At 42.7% G+C, this 22,620-nt stretch overlaps 1 long non-coding RNA gene across 1 annotated transcript in view; it reads left to right on the top strand.

The window, feature by feature from the left end:
- The first annotated feature begins 271 nt into the window (after positions 1-271).
- Positions 272-22,620, top strand: part of LOC134809891 (uncharacterized) — a 38,415-nt gene continuing 16,066 nt past the window's right edge. The window contains exons 1-2 of the long non-coding RNA XR_010156616.1: positions 272-539; positions 21,223-21,398. This is a non-coding gene — a long non-coding RNA (uncharacterized LOC134809891). The remainder of the gene's footprint in view (positions 540-21,222; positions 21,399-22,620) is intronic.

Raw genomic sequence — 22,620 nt, 5'->3', positions numbered from 1 at the left:
AACAAGGAATTTGCATATTCTCATCCACGTGGCCTGGTGTAGGTTCTGCCTGGGGCCATGGGTAATGAATGCCTGCACAGCCTCTCCAGACTGTCAAGGGAGCCACTTGCACCCAAAACCTAACCTCAGGGGCCTCCAGGCAGATCAGGAGAGCAGGTCATTCACCACTCACGAGGACAAAACGAACTGACTCAGCCTGCTTTTGGGGGCAGGGGATTGATTCCTGGACCATTAGGGAGTGTTTAAAAGAGATTAATTGGCCACTGGTGGGACCACTCCAGTCACTTTCCAGGCAAGACAGGGCTACCTTCAGCATCTCTAGTGAAAGTGGTGAATTAGCACTTCAAAAGTGAGATGGCATGGACAGAAGCTTCTGGGGCTGAGCTCACCATTGGAAGCTTCTTTCCAGCTTCCTGAAGGTCTCTGGAGGTCTCTTCTTACCAGGGAGGGTGATCCCTGGTGGCTCCCTGCTGACATTCTTCAAAACTAGGCTATTTCCCCAGTGTCCTGCTGATAAAACAGAAGAGGAAATGATGAAAGTAGGTTGCTCTATTATTAACTCATCTTTTAATTTCAGTTCGTTTGTTTTAGTATGTTTCTTGATGCTAGGCATGACACTCATTCATTCATTCATTTATTCATTAAACAAATGTTTATCAATGATATGTGACATTCTAGGCACTATTCTAGACATTCTAGGCACTATTCTAGACATTTAGAATACAGCACTGAACAAAATAAAGATCCCTACCAGCGTGAAGCAAACATTCTAGAGGGGAAAAGAGGCAAGAAACAATAACACAACAGCACAGTTTATTGTCTCTAAGATGGCAGTGATACAAGATGCACTGCTAGTCTATGTGCCACTAAAGAAAGAAAGAATGCTGCTAATAAATTGCTGCCATTATAGAATGCATCTTGATTTTATGTATGTTAAGATGTGAAACTTAGAATTGATTACATAAGATAAATAAACTATAATATATTAAAATGTGGCTATGAAAAAAGTGAAGCTGGGAGGGGAGTGGTGATATTGAACAAAGGCTTGAAAGAAATGGGACTGTTAAATTAATGGCAACTATTTTTGCAAAATTGCTTTATTGAGATGTAATTTATATATAATAAAACTCACCCTTTTAAGTGTATAATCCATTTTTGTAAGGTTACAGAGTTACACAAACATGATCTAGATTACCATGATCTAGATTTATAATATTTCTTTCTTTTTTTAAAAAAAAAAGAACACGTAACAGGAGATCTATCTCTTAACAAATTTTTAAGTGTACAATACAGTGTTGTTAACCAGAGTCACAATTTTGTACAGCAGATCTCCAGAACTTAATCATCTTGAATAACTAAAACTTTATACCCCTTGAATAATACCTTTCCATTTACACTGCCCCATCCCCTAGCAACCACCATTCTACTCTGTTTCTATGTGTTTGACTTTAGATACAGTTAGATACTTATGTAAGTGGAATTATGCAGTGTTTGTCCTTTTGTGACTGGCTTATTTCACTTAGCATAATGTCCTCCAGGCTCTTCCATGTTGTAGCATATGGTAGAATTTTTTTAAAGCTGAATAATATTCTACTGCATGTGCAGTACGCCACATTCTCTTTATCCATTCATCCAGCAATGAACATTTGGGTGGTTTCCACCACTTGGCTACTGTGAATAATGCTGCAATTAACATGGGAGTGCAGATATCTCTTTGAGGTCCTGATTTCAAATCTTTTGGATAAATCCCCCAAATGGGATTGTTAGATCATATAGTATTTCTATTTTGATTTTTTCATGAACCTCCATACTGTTTTCTATAGCAATCGCACCATTTTACATTCCTACCAACAGTGTGCCAGGATTTCAGTTTCTCAACAGCTTAGCCAACACTTATCTTTGTTTTTTTTTTTTTTTGGTTTTTTTTGGATAATAGACATCCTAACAGCTGTGAGATGATATCTCATTGTAGTTTTGATTGTATTTTCCTGATGACTAGTGATGTTGAGTACCTTTTCATATACCTATTGGAATGGCAGCTATTTATTGAACAACTGTGAGATCCAAGAGGGCAGATATCATTTGTTTACCACTGTGTCCCCACTGCTAAAGCATCTGGCACATGGTAGGTACTCAATAAACATTTGTTGAATGAATGAGCTACTATTCATATATGCCAGGTACTTCACAGTGAATTCTTATCAAATGTTTGGAGGTAGGCATGGTCATGCCTATTTTATGAACGGTGAAACTGAGGCTCAGAAAAGTAACTTGTTCCTGGTCACAAACCCAGGTGAGGAGAATATAGTACTTGAACCCAGGTCTCTCTGATGTTAACATGTAAACTCTCACTCTGCATCTCACTGGCTCCTCTGCTTCTGGCCATTTTAATATCCCTCTGGTACAAAAATAAAAATAAAAATAAATTGGAACACCAGGCAAGCAGGGGCTTTGGATAAAAATCAGACTCATAGAAACCAGAATGAAACCTTTGGGAATAGAAAGCCCAATTCACTGCCTGGGAAATGTCACGTTTTGTGGAGGTGCAAGCAGTTGGTTTGTTATCTCAGATCTCAAGTTCTAGCTACTTTCACTTTAAAATCTATTATTTGAGTGAATTAAGACTCCCTGCCTCCAAAGAGACGATTTTTTTTAGTAAAAACTCTCCCTTGTTAAACAGTTTAACTCAAACTGGCAGCATAACTGTTAAAAATAAACTTACTTTGATACTTTGCAAAGCATAAGGCCAAATAACAATGGACATGGAAACCCACCACAGTCTTTCTAAGACTAAGTCAAACATCCTATATATAGAAAAACATCTTGGGTAAAATCTGTTAAGCCAATATTGGCTGAATTCAAAATTACACCTAATTTGAAACAACTGCTTTTTCCTCAGCCAACTGGCTACCCTATTGTTCTTTAATAAAAATAACAGAAAATCCAAATTTGAAGTCAAGTTCTCCCCGAAGAAAGATATGTTTCATATTAAAAGGCTCTACTGGTGACACTTGTGATGTGAGCTGGGGTCTCCATTGTCTATCCTGGTAGAGTGGGAAGATTATCAGTGGTTAGGCAAGGTCCCTAAAAACTTGAAATTTTTGCTACAAACATGAGGGAATAATTAAACTTGGTTGGAATAAACAAACTTTCAGGGCAGTCTAGGCAGAGATCAGAATTCTCAAAATCCAAAGGCCTTTGTTGTGTTTTATTCATAACCTGCTCAGAGGAAAGCCGAAAATGGATCCTATATACCATGAGCTCATTCCTTTTTTTTTTTTTTTTTTTTTTGAGACAGAGTTTCTCTCTGTCACCCAGGCTGCAGTGCAGCGGTGTGATCTTGGCTCACTGCAAGCTCCGCCTCCCAGGCTCAAGCAATTCTTGTACCTCAGCTTCCTGAAGAGCTGGGACTACAGGTATGTGTGCTGCAACACCCGGCTAATTTTTGTATTTTTAGTAGAGACGGGGTTTCACCACGTTGGCCAGGCTGGTCTTGAACTCCTGACCTCAGGTGATTTGCTCGTCTTGGCCTCCCAAAGTGCTAGGATTACAGATGTGAGCCACCGCACCTGGCTTCATTATTTCTCATTGAGGCAAAATGTTCCATTGTATGAGTAGATCAAAGTTTACTTGTACATTTCTCTGTTGGTGGACATTTGGGTTTCTTCTAGTTTTGAGACATTAAGTGAAGCAGTAGTTACCAGCTAGGGGCTGGGTCTATTAGTCTGTTTTCATGCTGCTGGTAAAGACATACCCAAGACAGGGAAGAAAAAGAGGTTTAATTGGACTTACAGTTCCACACGGCTGAGGAGGCCTCAGAATCATGATGGGAGGCAAAAGGCACTTCTTACATGGTGTCAGTAGGAGAAAAATGAGGAAGAAGCAAAAGCAGAAACCCCTGATAAATCTGTCAGATCTTGTGAGACTTATTCACTATCATGAGAACAGCACGGGAAAGACTGGCCCCCATGATTCAATTTCCTCCCCCTGGGTCTCTCCCACAACACATGGGAATTCTGGGAGATAAATTCAAGTTGGGATTTGGATGGGGACACAGCCAAACTATATCATTCCACCCCTGGCCCCTCCAAATCTCATGTTCTCACATTTCAAAACCAATTATGCCTTCCCAACAGTCCCCCAAAGTCTTAACTCATTTCAGCATTAACCCAAAAGTCCATAGTCCAAAGTCTCCTCTGAGACAAGGCAAGTTCCTCCACATATGAGCTGGCAAAATCAAAAGCAAGCTAGTTACTTCCTAGATACAATGGAAAAACAGGTATTGGGTAAATACATTCATTCCAAATGGGAGAAATTGGCCAAAACAAACGGGTTACAGGGCCCATGCAAGTCCGAAATCCAGTGGGGCCGTCAAATTTTAAAGCTCCAAAATGATCTCCTTTGACTCCAGGTCTCACATCCAGGTCATGCTAATTCACAAGGTGGGTTCCCATGGTCTTGGGCAGCTCCACCCCTGTGGCTTTGCAGGGTACAGCCTCTCTCCCACTGCTTTCACGGGCTGGCATTGTGTGTCCGTGGCTTTTCCAGGTGCACAGTGCAAGCTGCCTGTGGATCTACCATTCTGGGGTCTGGAGGACGGTGGCCGTCTTCTCACAGCTCCACTAGGCGGTGCCCCAGTAGGGACTCTGTGTGGGGGCTCCAACCCCACATTTCCCTTCTGCACTTCCCTAGGAGAGGTTCTTCATGAGGCCCCGCTCCTGCAGCAAACTTTTGTCTGGGTATCCAGGCATTTCTATACATCTTCTGAAATCTAAGTGGAGATTCCCGAACCTCAATTCTTGACTTCTGTGGACTGCAGGCTCAACACCATGTGGAAGCTGCCAAGGCTTGGGGTTTGCACACTCTGAAGCCACAGCCCAAGCTCTATGTTGGCCCCTTTCAGCCACATCTGGAGCAGCTGGGACACAGGGCACCAAGTTTCTAGGCTGCACACAGCACAGGGACCCTGGGACTGGCCCATGAGACCACTTTTTCCTCCTGGGACTCCAGGCCTGTGATGAGAGGGGCTGCTGTGAAGGTCTCTGACTTGGCCTGGAGACATTTTCCCCACAGTCTTGGGGATTAATATTAGACTCCTTGCTACTTATGCAAATTTCTGCAGCTGGCTTGAATTTCTCCTCAAAAAATGGGTTTTTCTATTCTACTGCATCATCAGGCTGCAAATGTTCTGAACTTTTATGCTCTGTTTTCCTTTTAAAATGGAATGCTTTTAACAGCACCCAAGTTACCTTTTGAATGCTTTGCTGCTTAGAAGTTTCTTCTACCAGACACCCTAAATCATCTCTCTCAAGCTCAAAGTTCCACACATCTCTAGGGCAGGGGCAAAATGCCGCCAGTCTTTTTGCTAAAACATAGCAAAAGTCACCTTTGCTCCAGTTCCCAACAAGTTCCCCATCTCCATCTGAGACCACCTCAGCCTGGACCTTATTGTTCATATCACTATTAGCATTTTTGTCAAAGCCATTCAACAGGTCTCTAGGAAGTTCCAAACTTTCCCACGTTTTCCTGTCTTCTTCTGAGGCCTCCAAACTGTTCCAAATTCTGCCTGTTACCCAGTTCCAAAGTCGCTTCCACATTTTCAGCTATCTTTTCAGCAACGCCCCACTGTACTGATACCAACTGACTATATTAGTCTGTTTTCACGCTGCTGATAAAGACATACCTGACACTGGGACGGAAAAGAGGTTTAATTGGACTTACAGTTCCACATGGCTGGGGAGGCCTCAGAAACATGGCGGGAGGCAAAAGGCACTTCTCACATGGCAGTGGCAAGAGAAAAATGAGTAAGAAGCAAAGGTGGAAACCCCTGATAAACCCATCAGATCTCATGTGACTTACTCACTATTACGAGACTAGCATGGGAAAGACCAGCCCCCATGATTCAATTACCTCCCCCTGGGTCCCTCCCGTGACACATGGGAATTCTGGGAGATACAATTCAAGTTGAGATTTGGATGGGGACACAGCCAGACCATATCACTGGGGGAGGAAGGCACCGTGGTAGTGCTATGGACCGAATCATGTCCCCTTCATATTCGTATGCTGAGGCCTTGAGCCCCAATGTGAATATATTTGGAGATGAGTCCTTTATGGAAGTAATTAAGGTTAAATGAGGTCATAAGGTTAGGGCCCTGATCTGATAGAATTTATGTCCTTTTAAGAATAGACACCAGAGCGCTTGCTCCAGGTGCACAAAGTAGTGGCCATGTGAGCATACACTGAGAAAGCAGCCATCTGCAAGCCAGGAAGAGGGCCCTTACCAGCCATTCTAGTCCCCTGATCTTGGACATCCAGCTTCCAAAACTGTGAGAAACTGATTTCTGTTATTGAAATCGCTTAGTCTTTGGTATTTTGTTCTGGCACCCTGGCAGACTAATATAAGTAGGGGTAAGCAGGTTATTAACCAGAAAGAGACACAAAGGAGCTTTTCACATAAGGGCTATGGATATATTCTGTATCTTGATCAGGGTAGTAGTTACGTGGGTGGATACATAGGTGAACAAGTTTATCAAACTGTCAGTTTCAGATTTCTACATTCTTGTGCATATAAATTTTCCTAAACTTGAAAAAGGCCTTCTTATCCCCATCTTTCCCAATGGAATCTGTGTTTCAAAAAGATAACAATATAGAGTTCATGCCTTCAAACAGGCCTGGTAGAAAGGAAATTAACATACATTATTTATCTCGTATATATGTATGTTTCTGCCTGTAATAAATAATGGGGATTGAGCACTTAGCACAAGAGTAAGCAACTGCCAAATGCAGCTCTGGGTTCAGACCTGTATGGGGCAGACCTGAGAGCCAGGCCCCTTTCCCTACCATACTGAAACTGACAGCAAAGCCGCTCAGCTAAGGGGATGTGCAGAAAGGACGCCCTGGGGTCTGCTGAGGCTGCGGGGCGGCTGGGGAGCCCTGGGGTCAGGAGGGCAACTTTCTGGGGCACAGTGCTCGAGTCACCTCTCCGAGGAACGGCTCTGCCTGCACTGCTTCTTGTACTTTGTTTACCCGCCCCTAGGAAAAGAGCTGGGAAGATGATCGTAGGGAGCAAGCAGTGAGGCGGCAAATGGCTCTGAGAGGAGCCACGCAGACAGCTGGGCAGCCGTGCCAAGAACAACAGGAAGCTCGCGGCCCCACCCCTGCTCGCTGCAGCCCTGGCCTGGAGACCCAGGGTTATTTGCTCTGAAGGGCCCTCTGCAGATGTTACATAAACAAAACCTCCATTGACTCCAGTTCTGAGCCTGGCCTAAAATAGCCCGCGGGCTTCCCCCTACCACTGTGCAGTTTCTCCGCCATCCCTTTTGGTCCCCTTGTGTGCTAGCTGCTTCCCTCCATTGACCACATGTGCAGACAACTCTCGCCAGTGTCCCTAAGAGGCCAGTTCCCTGGGGAACAAAAAGTGGGGCTCGTTTGCCTTCCCTGGCAGGTCAGACACAAAGCATCCCTCTAAGACCTTTGATGGCTACTGGCCAAGGGACACGTTTCCCCTCCCCAGAGAGGCAGGAAGCTGGGCTGAGGCACAGTGGGGTTTGGTCAGCAGCCAGCACAAGAGGGACTGTGCTTTCTCTCTGTGTCTGTGTCTCTTTCTGTGTGTGTCTGCGTCTCTCTCTCTCTCTGTCTCTTTCTCTCTCTTTCCTAAGGGCAAGCTCTCCAGGTAAGGGCACGAGTTCTTCGTCAGGGTCTCTATTTTCACTTGATGTAACGACTGAACACTCTACTCTTGACTCTTCCTCCAGGCTCCTATAAAATTCCCTGACCCCATTTGCACTTCAGCTCCTTCATTCTGCAGAAAACCATTCCTTCGTGAACATCTGGAGAGTCACAGATCTGTGCCACAGCACGGGGTCACTCTGGGCCTTGCCACTCAACATGGGCCCCTGGAAGCTATTATCATCCCGCACTTCTCCAGGATCTTAACTCATAAAAAAAACAAAAACAACACCAGCAATAAAAACATATTTATGTCAAATACTTACTATGTGCCTGATACAAGGCTAAGCATTTTATGTGTTTTATTTTATTTCATATTGAACAGTCTTATGAGATTGGTATAATAATTATCTCCAGCTGACAGAAGGACAAACTGCAGTTTGGAAAAATTATAGAACTTGTACAAGATGTGACAGAGGTGGAACAGTCAGACTTGTATTTAGTGTCTCAACCACTGCATCGCATGTCCGGGGAAAAAGAGGGCAGGACTCACAACTCCTCCTTTCCATGGTCTTTCTTCTATTCAAAGGCCATGCTATTGCATCCGTGGTCAATGTCATTAAACATATCACTGATCAATTAATTATCCAATCAGTATTTAAGGACTATGTTTTCTGGGCAAGTTGCTATTTGAGTCTATACCAGACCAAAAAAACAAAAACGTATGATGTATACTATGTGAATATCTAGCTCCTACTGTATCAACAGTTGTACTTTGGTTGTGAGAGTGCTTTGTGTTTCTCTGGGCTGAAGATCCTCAAACCAGATGGCCAGCCTGGAACTAGAAGTTCTTCTTTAATTTAATTTTTTTTAAATTTCAACTTTTATTTGAGATACCAGAGGTATATGTGCAGGTTCGTTACGTGGGAATATTGCATTAGGCTGAGGTTTGGAGTATGGATCCTGTCACTTATGTAGTGAGCATAGTACCCGATAAATAGTTAATTGCTGCCCCCCATCCCCCACTGTCTAATAGTCCACAGTATCCATTGTTCCCATATTTATGTCCATGTGTGCTCGGCGTTTAGCTCCCACTTATAAATTTGGTTTTCTGTTTCTACATTAATTTGCTTAAGATTATGGCATCCAGCTGCATCCATGTTGCTGCAAAGGACATGATTTCATTCTTTTTTATGGCTGCATAGTATTCCAAATGTGTGTATGTACCACATTTTCTTTATCCAATCTTACCACTGTTGGGCACATGGGTTGGTTCCAAGTCTTTGTTATTGTGAATAGCACAGCGGTGAACATACAAGTGCATGTGTCTTTTTGGTAGGACAATTTTGTTTTCTTTGGGCATATTTTCCTTTGACCAAGCCCAGTAATGGGATTGCCGGGTCAAATGGAACTAGAAGTCCTACCAACTTACAGGAGGGAAGATGGGAAGGAACGGAAGCAATATGGAGAGCTTTGAGGATCCGTGGAACAAGAGGATACGTCAGAAAGGCCCACACTCAGGCAAGGGGCTGGAGCCAGGCTGTGGTGACCCAGCAAGGGGCTAATGGAGCCTGGGAAACCCTGGCATGCTGAGGAGTTTAGTTCAGATCCACATTCTCTTCACTCTGGGGGCTCCTGTGAGACTGGCTCTCAAATGAAGCCCCCGGGGCTGAGTCGGCTTTCCCTTTGGACCAAGTCAAAGCCTTCCTTTATCTCTAGAAAAAAGTCCTACTCCTGTGGGGTTCCCCTGGTTTTATTGTCTATTCACTTGTTTTATTCATCCACCCGTGTCCATTCATTCCAGAAACATTTCGTGAGCATCCACTATGTGCTAATACTAGGTAGCAGGGTTACAGAAATGAATTTTAAATGTAATGGAATATGGTCCCGGCCTTCCAGGAGTTCGTACTGTAACATAGGGGAGAGAGAAGTAGTTATGCTGCAGGATGATAAGGCCAGCTATGAATGTAACTGCAGGCTTGGAAAGCCCCTGAGCTGGTTGGCCTGCCAGGTGCTGAGGAAGTGTGAGTGCCCACCTGTTTCTGTGCAGAGGGAAGGAGGGTGAATGTCCACAGAGACTTCCAGAAGAGATTGCTGGTGGATGCTTATTTCCTTCTCTTGAGCTTCCTTCTCTGTGAAAAGATCTCCACTAGAGGAAACTGGCCACTGTTTACCTCTTTTACTCATCTCCCCAGGAGATGAGGAATGGCTTATCTGATTGGAGAGTTAGTTCCAGAGAGGGAGCTAGGACAGAGTGGCTCTGGTTTTTCCCTGGTGGAGATCATTTCCTTCTACTGCTCTGTGTCATAAATTTTACAGAGGTTGGCTGTGGCCAGGAAGGTGCTGCTTGTAGCCCAGTGAATGAGTTTAGTTCAAGAGAAGATATTGAAACGTCCACCTAGCTAAGATATTGAAAGCCACATTCTCCAGCCTGACTTTTATCAATATTGTCGATTTTGATCTTCATTTGCCTGATTCCTGCAACAGGGACAAAATGTACTGTTTATTAGACTCCCTCAAACTCCATCATACATGACACTTATGTGTGTGATAGGGATGGACTCATCTCTCTGCCCGACTGGGAGTCATCTACATCCCTTGTGCTAAGCTCTGCAGAGAGAGGAGGTACATTTTCAGGGACTTCCCTGCCTCATTCCTTGCTTGAAAGCTTCCTTCTGACCCCACTCTGCAGCAAGAAAGGAAAAAGAACTTCCAGGATGAAAAGAGAAAATCTGGATGGTCCCTTTTTCAGAGTCTGTGGCAGTTCTACAAAGGTCATGAACAGTCTTTGGTCTGAGCCTGGAACGCCCACTGATGTCCCAGATAAGACTCTGCCTGGCTGCCTGCTGTCCTCTAGGGCTGTCTTTATTTTGGAAGGGGCCCTTCTGTCAATGTGTTCTGGCTTGGCTTTCAGAAACAACTTTGCCCTGTTGTTTCTGATGCTTGTCTTCCCGTGGACTGAACTTGGGATCGTATTTTTCCCTAGAAGAATATGCTGTAACCATATTATCCTGTAACCCTTAGAAGGCAGGTCAGGATTACTGCCCCTTTTTTCTCAGAAGACAGATTACTAAGATGCCAAAAAGGACCTAAGGTAGGGAAACACCCAAACAGGATTGGCAAAAACCCAGAGGGCCCCACGTATACATCCCTTAGTATTCTCGCATCAGACAATGCCATTTTCGCCTTCATTCTATCAGCTGGTTCCTCAACAGCTAACTGGGCTGGTTCTTTTCTCCCAAATTGGACACCAAAAGCTTCAGAGTAAGCAATAGCCCAGCAGATGGAGCTGTGTTAAACAAGATTTCCAAGCTAAAGGGTAAAATACAATCAGCCAAGCAGGTAGCCCTGTGTATAATTCGGAAACTTGTATGTTAATGGGTGGTTGCCTGTTTGAAAGCTGTGAGCCAGAACACAGCTTTTGCAAGGTGGTGTCTTGCATTTTGTGGGTTGCTCAGGATCACACATCTTGCTTCCATCAGCAGAGCATGATCTTGGCTCCACATGGCAATTCCATGGTTAGACAGGTTTGTAGATTCCACAGGTAGCCCTGGCTCTGGGAGCGGGAGGGAAGTGGGCAATTCCTCTGACCTTGCACATACCAGGCAGCGCTCATGCTCATGGTCTCTGGAGATAGATTCTGTGTCACAGAAACCTATAACTTAGGGGAGTTATTAGTGACAAGCTTTGAGGGCTCTGGCTAGGAAGGAGATGCAGTGAAAGGAGAATCTTTCACAAATATTTGGAGCTTCTGTTCACCTAACTCATCTAGCTGCCTGTGGGGTCTCGGACTGGGCTAAGTTCAAATCTAGGGCAGCCCTTGGTACAATTTCATTGAATAAACCTCTGTGATCAAGAGAATTATGAAATGTGGAAAATACCAAGAAAAGCAACAGGTACTGTGTGCATGTGTGTGTGTGTGTGTGTGCATGCTTTGGTGTGTGTTTGAGTTTGCCTGAGAACAGGACTTTCCACAATTGATCTTGGATCATGAAAGATATCTATGGCAGGGATAAGAGAACTAGCAAACTAGCATCCTTAAGGACTCAGCAGATGCCTACAGGTTAAAAATTCATGCAGACCTGTTGGGAAATAAGAGAGAAATGAGATGGTACGTGAGGTGACTTTACTATGTGCATTTGTTTGCTGGGGCCTGTCATCACAAAATACCACAGATTGGGAGGCTGAAACAACAGATATTTACTTTCTCACAGCTCTGAAGGCTGGAAGTCCAAGACCAAAGTGCCTGTTGGTTTCTTCTGAGGCCTCTCAGTTGGCTTGTAGATGGCTGACCTCTTGCTGCCTCTTTGAGGTCATCCCTCTGTGCACACCAGCCCTGGCATCTTTCTCTTCTTATAAGGACACAGTCATATTGGATTAATGCCCCACCCTAATGACCTCAGCGTATCACTTTCTTAGACCTTTTCTCCAAGTATGGTTACATTCTGGAATATGCCGGCTGGGGAGGGGTGGGGTGGGTTGGAACTTCAACACATGAATTTTGGGGGAAACAGATTCAGCCCATAACACTGTGTATGTCTATGGGGACAAAGAATTGTACTGATTAAGGTAAATTATGTTAGTTGTTATAACTGATAAATTCTGAAGTCTTAGAGCATAATACAAACAAAATCTATTTTTCACTCACATGAAAGTCCATTTCAATCGGCCAGTCTATGGCTGTAGAAAATGCAGTCATTCCCAGACCTACCTGCCATCTTCAACACATGTTGTGTCCATGGATATTTTGAAGGGAGAAGTCAGAAGGAAAGTATGGACAAGGCAAAAGACTCTCAATGGCCTTCACCCAGAAGTGACACATTACTTCCACTTACACTGCATCAGCAGGAGCTAGTCTTATGCATACATCTAGAGGAAAGGGGTCTGGGCAATGTAATTTGCATCTAAGCCCAGGAAGGGAAAGTGGGTTAGGTAAACATCTAGTCAATCTTTGCAGGGATGAAGTAAGCTTGGCCAGCTGAGTTCTAAAGATGGGCGGGGTGTTCTGGGGAACTAGTCAGCAGGTACTAGAAAGTCAAGTAAACATTCATTAAAGAACCCTTCGAGGTTCCCAAAGTCATGATGGACCTTGGTCTTGGGTGGTGTTCCCCAACCTCTTTCATGTCATGGCACACATAGGAAAGGATCATTCTTGTACTGTATATTAGACTCTCTGGATGAAGTTATTCAAGGCCAGAGGTGATACATGAGTTAGAAGGCCCCATGCACTCCAGGTGGCCACCTGGCCACTGTGAAGGCTGAGGATCTTATGGCATTTGCCATTTAAGATGTCCAGGGTTAATGGCTGGTAACCTGTTTGCAACATACTGGTGTGCTGCAGCTTACAGGTGGGAATGTTGAGGTCTAGAGAACAAAGCAAGTTACATGTGGATTAGATGTGCATTCTGCGAAGACCAAACCTACTGCCACCATCATGGGATAAAACAAAAAGGGAAACCAGGTGCTCTAAAAGCCAAGGGCAGCAGAATTGTCCTGAAGGATTCTGCAAGATAATAAAGCATAGGGACCACAGATTTTCCCTTCATCTGCAGTCCACGCTCTTAAAACTAGTGAGTTTTAATCATATTTGTAGCAACTCTTTCTTCTCTCTCTGGAGTAATTAATTGGAAGAGAATTACAAAGGAAACCCAGACATGGGTAGTAATATTCATCAGAGGACACAACAGAGGAAAGAAAACAGAACATAGGCTCTTGAACATTTTAACGTAGGTTCAAGATTTTAACATTTATATACTGTCTTTGGTTTGGTTTAAATCATATCCACTGTGAACTAACAAATATTTCATGTTATGTATAAATAACTCAGTGAGTGCTTACAAATTATAGGGCAATATAGTTAGATCAAAATGTGGCAGAGTGGCTGAAGGCCAATTAGAAAGCTCATATGCTTTTAACAAACACCCCACTGAAAGAAATCAATTTACATCCCGTGATTATTGCACCATCAGAGAATCTTTGCAATGTTATTAACCCTGGACATCCTAAATTACAAATGCCAGATAATACTTAAAATTGATTAGCAGTGTATTTTGAGATAAAATGGTGTTTTTGCCTTGCTAATCACCTCTTTCACAGAAATTATTCTTGCTTTCCATGAAGTTATGAAAAATAAATTGGAGAAATCTTTTATTAAGATTTTAAAAGCAAACAAATAACTTTCAGGATAATATTCAAATCCTTTGTAATTTCCTTTCTCCATTTTCATCAACTATGGGAATGCTTAACCACAAAGGAAGAAGTTGGTGGACTTGGAAAGTTGCTGAATTCTCTTATTTGAATCAATCCACATTAAACACAAGCTATTGTTTTATTAGCAAGTGAAAGATAAACATAGCTTACACTGAGTGGATATGGAAGAGAAATTGGTTTCCTCTAGCCCACTGATCCTTGAACAAATGAATGATTCTGACAGAAACCTAAGGAGAGAAGATTTTCCTGAGATTGGGTGGAAACAAACCATTCATGTATCGAATCCCTTGTCACCCACAAAATCCAGCCTACCAGGTTCACTAGCTCCTTAAATCTATGTACCACTAGGGGTGCATGAGACAATTTTAGATGGCATAAAGAAGAACAGCTTATCATTAACAGGAATGTTCTTAAATTAATGTATGTTAATAAAAATATACCCAACACAGTGAAACCATGATTTCATCAATAATAGTATCTAAAATGAGAATAAATATATATGTTACAAAAAAGGAGGTAAATAAAAATATTAAGTATGATTGGGATGGGTGCGGTGGCTCACACCTGTAATCCCAGCACTTTGGGATGCCGAGGTGGGTGGATCACTTGAGGCCAGGAGTTCAAGACCTGCCTGGCCAACATAGTGAAACCCCGTTTCTACTAAAAATACAAAAACTTAGCTGAGCCTGGTGATGCATGTAATCGCAGCTACTCGGGAGGCTGAGGCTTGAGAATCACTTGACCCCAGGAGATAGAGGTTGCAGTGAGCCAAGATCGCACCACTACACTCCAGTCTGGATGTCAGAGTAAGATTCTGTCTCAAAAAAAAAAAAAGTTAAGTACAGTTGATCTTCACTATTCATAGATTCAGTATTTGTGAATTTGCCTACTTGCTAAAATGTATCTGTAACTCCAAAGTCAGTATGTGCAGTGGTTTTGCTATTGTTTGCAGACATGTGTGGAGCAGGAAAACATTTGAGTTGCCAGCTATACAAGTTTTCAGCTGAGGCCCAGCAAGGTAATGCTCTATTTTGTTCAGCTCTTATACTGTAAACAAGTGTCTATAATCAAGTGGTTGATTTAGTGCCATGTTTTTTGCATTTCTGCACTTTTTTTTGGTAATTTCACTGTTAAAGTGACCCCCAAGTGTAGAGCCACAGTGCTATCTAGCTTTCCTAAGTGCAGGAAAGCTGTGATGTGCCTTAGGGAGAACCTACGTGTATTAGACACTCTTCCTTCAGGCATAGTTACAGTGTAATATTTGTCATGAGTTCAATGCCACTGAGTCAACAATATGTATTAAATAAGGTGTCTTTAAATGGAAACACATATAAACAAGGTCATGTATTGACTGACTGATGAAAATATTATGACGAGAGGCTCACAGGTATCTAACCCTGTATTTCACCTGGGAGCAATGGTCCAGTATTTGCTAATTCAGTATTTGCAGAGATGTTATAGAATATAACTAGTGTGAATAATGAGAACTGACCATGAATAGATGTCGAGGTGCTTTTGGTGGCACATGGAGATGTGCCACCCAGATCTCCTTTCAAGGAGGGCCTTGCTGCAGCCGTGGGGAATGTGGTCAGCAGAATGCCTCCGGCTGGAAGCTCCTTCAGGGTCCACCTCAACTGCAGAGAGCCACCCTGCCCGAGGCCATGTCCTTCTCTGATGGTGGAACCTCTAACGGGGTCCCAATCCTTCCTCTTGCTCCAGACCCCCATTCCATCTCATTATATTGGCTGAGGCTTTGTCAGGCCTGCACAGCAGTTTGATTTCTCCTTCTGCTCAATCCTACTTCCTTCCTGTTTCCTCTGCAGTGCTAGTCCCTAATCAACATCCTATATCCCAACCTTCATTTCAGCTTCCATTTCTGAAGAAGCTAACCCATTATAGTGGTTCACAGATGTGGCAAAATATAGAGAAACACTTGGCTAAGATCCTCCCTCATTCCTCTCCTGCCCTCCACAGATAACAGCTTCCTTGCTCTCAACTTCTTGGTTCTGGACTCTTGGGTTATATCCAAATTCAGACACCCACCCCCAGCCCAGGGTCACTGCTGAAGGCTGTGAAGTCTGAATCCTGCGCAAGGACCCATTTGAGGAGATGAACTGAAATCCAGCCTGTGCTCCACTCATTAATTCATGGGTCCTGGTGAGGGATGTGCTGCCTGAGAGAAAGCCTGCTGGTCCTAACTGGCTCCCAGCAGCTGTGTGGCTAGCTGTGGCCATGGCTGTCTCTGCTCTCCCATCCCCCTGTAGCGTGGATCCCCACTTCCCGCTCCTACCCTCTGGACCCCTGCTCTCCTGAGCAGCGTTGGCCTTTGTCGTTGTTGCCTCTTGCCGCTGCACCTTCCATTGTTTGGACTCTTCATTTGGGCCTTCTCATCTTTTCTGCCCCCAAGAGGAGGTGATCTGAGCTAAGCACAAAAACATTTCAATTTCTAAGCCTTTGGAAAGGTTTTCCCTTCAGATAGAGTGCTCGTACCAGAAAGCACCCACTAGAGAGAGCTCACATTTTCACTCCCTCCCAACCTCTCTGAATCATGTGTGTCTTCTGTACACTAAAATAAAGACTGTGCAACCTCTCGCCGGAATGTGCCTCCAAAGATCTGAGAGAAATTTGTAAAAACAATAGCTAATGTTTACTGGGACTTACTACATGCCAAACACTCTGCCAAGTGCTTTATTTTTTTTTCAGCTATAAATATTTTTTGTTTCTATAGCATTTAAGAGAACCCTATAAAAAGTTGTTGTTAAATCAAATTTAAGAAAATTTTACATGGAAATTTTACTGAATCCTAGTAGGATCCCTAAGAGGTTGGTACTCACATTCCCATTTAACAAGTGAGGAAACACAGGCTTAGAGAGGTTAAGTAATTTGCCTCACACCTTGAATTCAGCAGAATGTGGTTTCAGGTGTGCTTTCGTCTGACTCCGGCACTGAGTAAGCACTGTGCTTACTTCTGTGATAGTGAAGGTCACAGAAGAGCCGGGCTCAGCCTGAGACAAAGGCTCCCACTGCCAGAAACAGCAGGAAAGATGGTGAGAGCCAGGCTGATGAACAGGCCTCCCTTTGGAGTGAGAAGAGCATGATGCTCTTTTTTCCCCTTTGAAGGATTCAACTCAAGTTCAAAATCACAGTGGGATGAAGATCTGAGCATTTGAGGTTGGTTGGCTTCATTTTAACCATGTGCCTAAAAATTTGTCATCATTTAAAGACCATTTCCTCTGCACCTGCATCCAAAATGCATCCAGGGTCCAGTGTTTTAAGGAAGAATTACTCAGATGCTCTGTTTTGCTTCTTCACAATCCATGCATTCCACTTCTAATCACGTCGAAGTTTGTGGAGATAATGGCCTCAAGGGATTGGGAGGATGAAAATCAGGAGAAGTGAAGCTGATTTCTCCTTGACCATGTGGCTTCTTGAAATTTCAGGGTAGGCGTTAAAAGAAGTGGTTGGTCGAGATTAAAGACTGAACTGTGCATCTTAGCTGCAATTTATGTCATTTCATCTGGGAGAAACATAAAAATCAACAGCTTTTAATGAATCTCTGCTTGGATGTTTTGTCACTCCTCAAAGAGTCTTTAGAAACACATTGAATCCCATGCCCAGATTATTAGGATTGAACCTTGCTGTGGGGGTATAGTGATGAGCAACATGGCTCTTATATTTCTCCAATGTTTGTCAAGACCAGTTTTTGTGAAAAAATGATTTATTAATTATTATATTAATAATCTGATGTATTAGCCCATCAATGAGTGACCTAGACAGGGATGTCGGTGGCATTCCAAGTGTCAGCCAGACACCCCACGCTTTCTATTTGCCCATCCGGTATGCTGGGTGCTACAGCTCTGGGGTCATTCTCCTTAGAGATCTTGGGATTCTTGAGGCCTTACATTTCTAGCTGCCACTCACTTCTCCTCAGCTTGCAGACATGGCCATGCTGCATTTCACTGACCCATTGCATACGAGTCCAGCCCCTGGGGAATTGCCTTAACTCTCAAGCATCTTAGGAATACACTTTTTCCTGTTTAAAAGAAGACCCTGGAAAGGGCAACAAAAACAGAACTCATCTCTAAGAATTCTGGCAGTGGATCCTGGAGGTTAACATCACAAGCTTTGGAGTCAAGCAGGCCTGGATTGAAATCCTTCCTCAATCACTTACTAGCTGTTTGGCCTTGGATGAGTTACTTGACTTCTCTATAAACGTCAATTCCCCGTCTGTAAAATGGATATAATTGTATATGTCTCATTCTACTGTTGTGAGGATGAAGTGAGATTATGCATGGAAAGCACTTCAGCACTGAGAAGCACTCCAAATATGATAACTGTTAGTGCTATCAGAAGAGAAATTCAACATATCAGCAAAAACTCCCATCTACAATCTTAAAAACATTGTTAAGTGAAAGAAGCCAGACACAAAAGGCCACATGTTGTATAATCCCTTATATATGAATGTCAAGAGTAGGCAAATCTCTAGGGACAGAAAGTAGATTAGCAATTGCCTAAGGCTGGAGAGTTGGAGGGGAATGGGGAGTGACTGCTAGTGGTTATGGTGTTTCTTTTAGGAGTGATTACAATGTTCTGGAAATAGATAACAGTGATGGTTGTACAAATTTGTGAATACACTAAAAACCACTGAATTGTACACTTTTAAAGAATGTGTTTTATATATGTGAATTATATCTTTTAAAAAGTTATATTTAAAAAAGAACTATGTATGATGCAGCTAAAACCAGAGACTTTTTAAAGCTAATTTGTTTCCTGGAATCTCTCTACCTCTCCAAGCCTGGAAGAAGGATTAACTGTCATCTCACTGGAAGACTGTGTCTCTTTCTAGGTAAATCATTTGTTATATGATGACTGCACAGTAAATGTCAACCCATTGCAATTTTGGCATTTGTGGGGATCAGTAACATGCAGTTCTCTTGGCATTCTACGAGGGACTGCTAAACAGCCTGGATTTATGAGCATGAAGAGCCAGCCTACCATTCCTAAATCAGAGCTTCTCTGCATCTTGGTTCATCTGGGAGATGTTCCAGGTGATAAGTGAGATGTTTTCCTCCATTTAAAGTGAAAAAACCGAGGCAGGGAACAGAAAAAAAGAGTCTATTGGATTAACTGTGACTCTTTTGATGTATCATAGCCATTGGTTCTAACTGAAGGTGTGTGTGTGTGTGTGTGCACGTGTGTGTGTGTATGTGTGTGCATGTGTGTGTGTGTGTATGTGTTGGGGGCATGAGTAGGGTAGCTTTGCTAAAAGGGAAGAGGGAAGGAGATGTAGATGAGTCAGTGCCTACTGCAAAACTGGAGTGGATTAATTCTGGAATTTCATTGAGCGTATTCAAAGCTTCCAAAGTATAATTTTAAAAACGTGTTTTCAGATTCACATCTCAGACAGAGTTGTCAGCGCTGCTTAGGAACAATTTCTTTTGGTGTGAGTAAGGTTACAAGATTTTGATAAAAATATTATTTCTTCATGTTTGGAATGTCTAAACAGATTTGTGGTTTTTCATTTTGCTTTAAAACATGATTAAATGTGCTTTAAAAAAATCAAAGCCTTCTGTCTGGGTTTTGAATCTCTTCCAGATTTATAGCTGCTTAATATTATATATGTCATGCCGATTTTCTTTTGGTTCAATCATGTCAATTGAGATTCTTTCAAAGAAAAAAAGGCTTATTAAAAAAGGAATTGTTTGTCCACCACATTAAGACTTTAAGAAATTTATCAAGATATTGATCAAGAACATTTTATTTTTAAAATTCTTTGCTGGAGCTGCTAGGTGGAGTAGATACCCAGAAGGAGAAGCTGAGGGAGATCTCAGGGCAGGCAGAGAATCAAAGTGAAAGTCAATTTGAGTAAGTTTTCCTTGGGCTAGCGTGCACACACTGGACTCTTTAATTACCTTTGTTTTTATGGAGAATGTACTCTCCAATGGGACTTAGTTGAGAGTGAAGGTAGTACATGCTGTGCTCTGTACTAAGAATCTTTGAGAGACTAAGCAGGAGAAGAGAAAATGCTCCCATATAGATGACCTGAATACTTAACAAGCAGTAAATAACAACAGCTACACGTATTGTCCATTTACTATGTTCTTGCACTCAGCTGGGAATTTCATTATTTTCCATAAAGCGCAATGATATTAGTGTGATTGTATCCATTATAGAGATGAAGAAACTGATGGTCTAGAAGGTTAAATAACTGGGCCCAAGGTCAAGTAAGGGCTTTGTTTGTCTAAACTTTGAATCAGATCTCTTTGGTTCTTGCTTTTGACTACATCAAAAACCTGACAGATGGTCTTGCAATTGGAAACTGGGTTAATATCCTACTTCTAAAATCTTCCACTGCTTAGTTTCCCTATTCTTAGAGGAGGTCTTTTTTTGGAAGCCTAGTAAACTGCTCCTCCTAATGCCTTTCACTCATGAGTGATGCAGCTGCCCAAATCAGAAACTTGAAAGTTATTCCAATGCTCCCGTTTTCTCAGCCAGCACATGGATAAATCAAGTTCTAGAGATTCCACTCCTTCTATTTCCCTGCAATCCACCTTCTCTAGCTCTGCATCCATGATTGCAGTTCAGAGTGTGCCATTTTGCAGTGCTACTTATAGCAGCCTCCTAATTGGCATCTCTGCCTCCAGTCTTGCCCCCTCCAGTTCACTTCCCAAGAATGCTTTCATTCCCAACAGTGATTTTTCAAAAAAAAAAAAAGTGTAAGCAATCCTGTTCATTCACTGCTAAAAAATGTTCACTCTCTTTTCATTACTTCAGGATGAAGTTCAAGTTTCCTAATATTCCTTATAATGACTTCACTGATTTGGTTTTATCCTTCCAGCCTCATTTATTGTATAACACTCTCTGGATCAGGAGTAGATTTGGTTACAAGTGACAGAAAAATGAAAATAACAGTGGCATAAACTACTAGAAAGCTGATTCTTTTTCTTTACATATGGGTGGTATCATTCAGTCATCCAGAATCCAAGTTCTTTCTAGATTATTTTTCCACTTCCTTCGCCATGTAGCTTCTATGTCATTGGCTGGGGTGGCTGCTGGAGATGGAGCTCTCAGATCCCCATGTTAACCCATGGAACAAAGGGAGGACCAAAGAAAGTCATGCCCTTCCCTTTTTGATGGTGTCCAAGAAGTTCCACTTAGGAACTCCCATTTCGTTTCCATGTAACTTGGTCACATGGACACATCTGTTGCAAAAGAGATTGGGAAATGTACTTATTGTTTTTGTCAACCATTTGTCCAAAAACAAATTGGGGATCCTATTCTCAAGGAAACAGTGGATAAAATAAACTGAGGACAACTAATAGTCTCTGATACTTCCACTCTCAGCTGTTTGCAGTGGCCTGTAGTGAAGTGGCTCTTTCTGCCCTTGCTGTGCATCTCACTCCAGGACCTCCTGAAGAGCGCTGATCCTGCACTATGCATGTGGTTCTTCTCCTGTGCCTCCCCACTTGTCAGAGAATTTCTTGAGGACATGGATGACTGTCTGGCAGTGACAGTTCCAGGTTTTTATTTTTGTTTCTTTAAATAGAGCCTTCTGTTTAGCTTAAATGTGGAAACATAACCATAGACGTCTGAGAATGTGAACACAGGTTATAATTCTGCACAAGAAACATGCATTGCAAGAGTGCCCCAACTGCTGAGTCAGAGGTCTGTTTGAGGAGGCGATAGTTGAGTTAAAGTCAGCATTAGGAAAAGGAGCAAGCCACATAACGATCTGGAGGAAGAGCCTTCTTGATAGAGAATTCATTAGGACAAAGGCCTTGAGGAAGGAAAAGCCTTTGCATTTTCAGGGCAGAAGGAAGAACTGTGGCTAGAGGCTGCAAGTGAGAGAGAGAGTGGAAGTGTGGTAGAGATGGTAGGGACAGACAGCGCATAAAGGCAGCACAGGGTGGAAGTTACAAGTACCAGCTCTGGGACAGAGCAGTTGGATGACTCATGGTTCTACCACTTGCTAGCTGGAGATCTGAGTAAGTCACTTAGTCTCCCTGTGCCTTAGTTTTCCCATCTGTAAAATGGTTATAGACTAGTATCTTCATAGACTGGTTGTTAGATTTCAATGAGTTAACACATACAAAGCCCTTAGAACAGCACCTGGGATGTGGTGAACACTCAATAGATCCTTGGCGCCTACATTCTTGACCCTGCTGATGTGCGTCTAGATTCTTGCTATGCCTGTCTTTCCAATATTGTACACCCAAACCTGGGCTCCTATTATCTTCCTGCTCTCTGCATTTAATTAGTTGCTTTCTCAGTGAGGGTTGGGTTTGACTGCATGTAACAGAAAAGTCAGAATGTATCAGGTTTTATGTGTAAACATATAAAACCAATTTTTTCTTTCAAGTAGAAATCCTGAGGCAAGCAGGCCACTCAGGGCTGAAATGGTGCCCTGTGCACCTTAGAGACCCCTAGTCCCTCCATCTTACTTTTTAAAAAATCATCTTCAACTTTTGGCTTAAGATAATTGCTGAAGTTTCAGCCATTGTGTCCACATCTCAGAATGATAAAAACAGAAGGATGGAAGAACAAAAAGGCATACCTGTTTTAAAAACTTTTCCTGAAGCCCCATCCTACAATCTTTCGCCATCACATTGAACAGAATTATTTATTTACATGACCAAACTTAGCTATAAGAAAGGCTGGCAAATGTAGTTTTCTTTTCCAGCCTAACACATTGCAGTTCAGTTACTAAGAAAAAAGAGGAGGCTGGGTGCAATGGCTCACACC

Source organism: Pan troglodytes, chromosome 3, assembly GCF_028858775.2.
Source record: "Pan troglodytes isolate AG18354 chromosome 3, NHGRI_mPanTro3-v2.0_pri, whole genome shotgun sequence".
Classification (NCBI taxonomy): domain Eukaryota; kingdom Metazoa; phylum Chordata; class Mammalia; order Primates; family Hominidae; genus Pan; species Pan troglodytes.
This window is presented reverse-complemented; position numbering and strand designations above follow the sequence as displayed.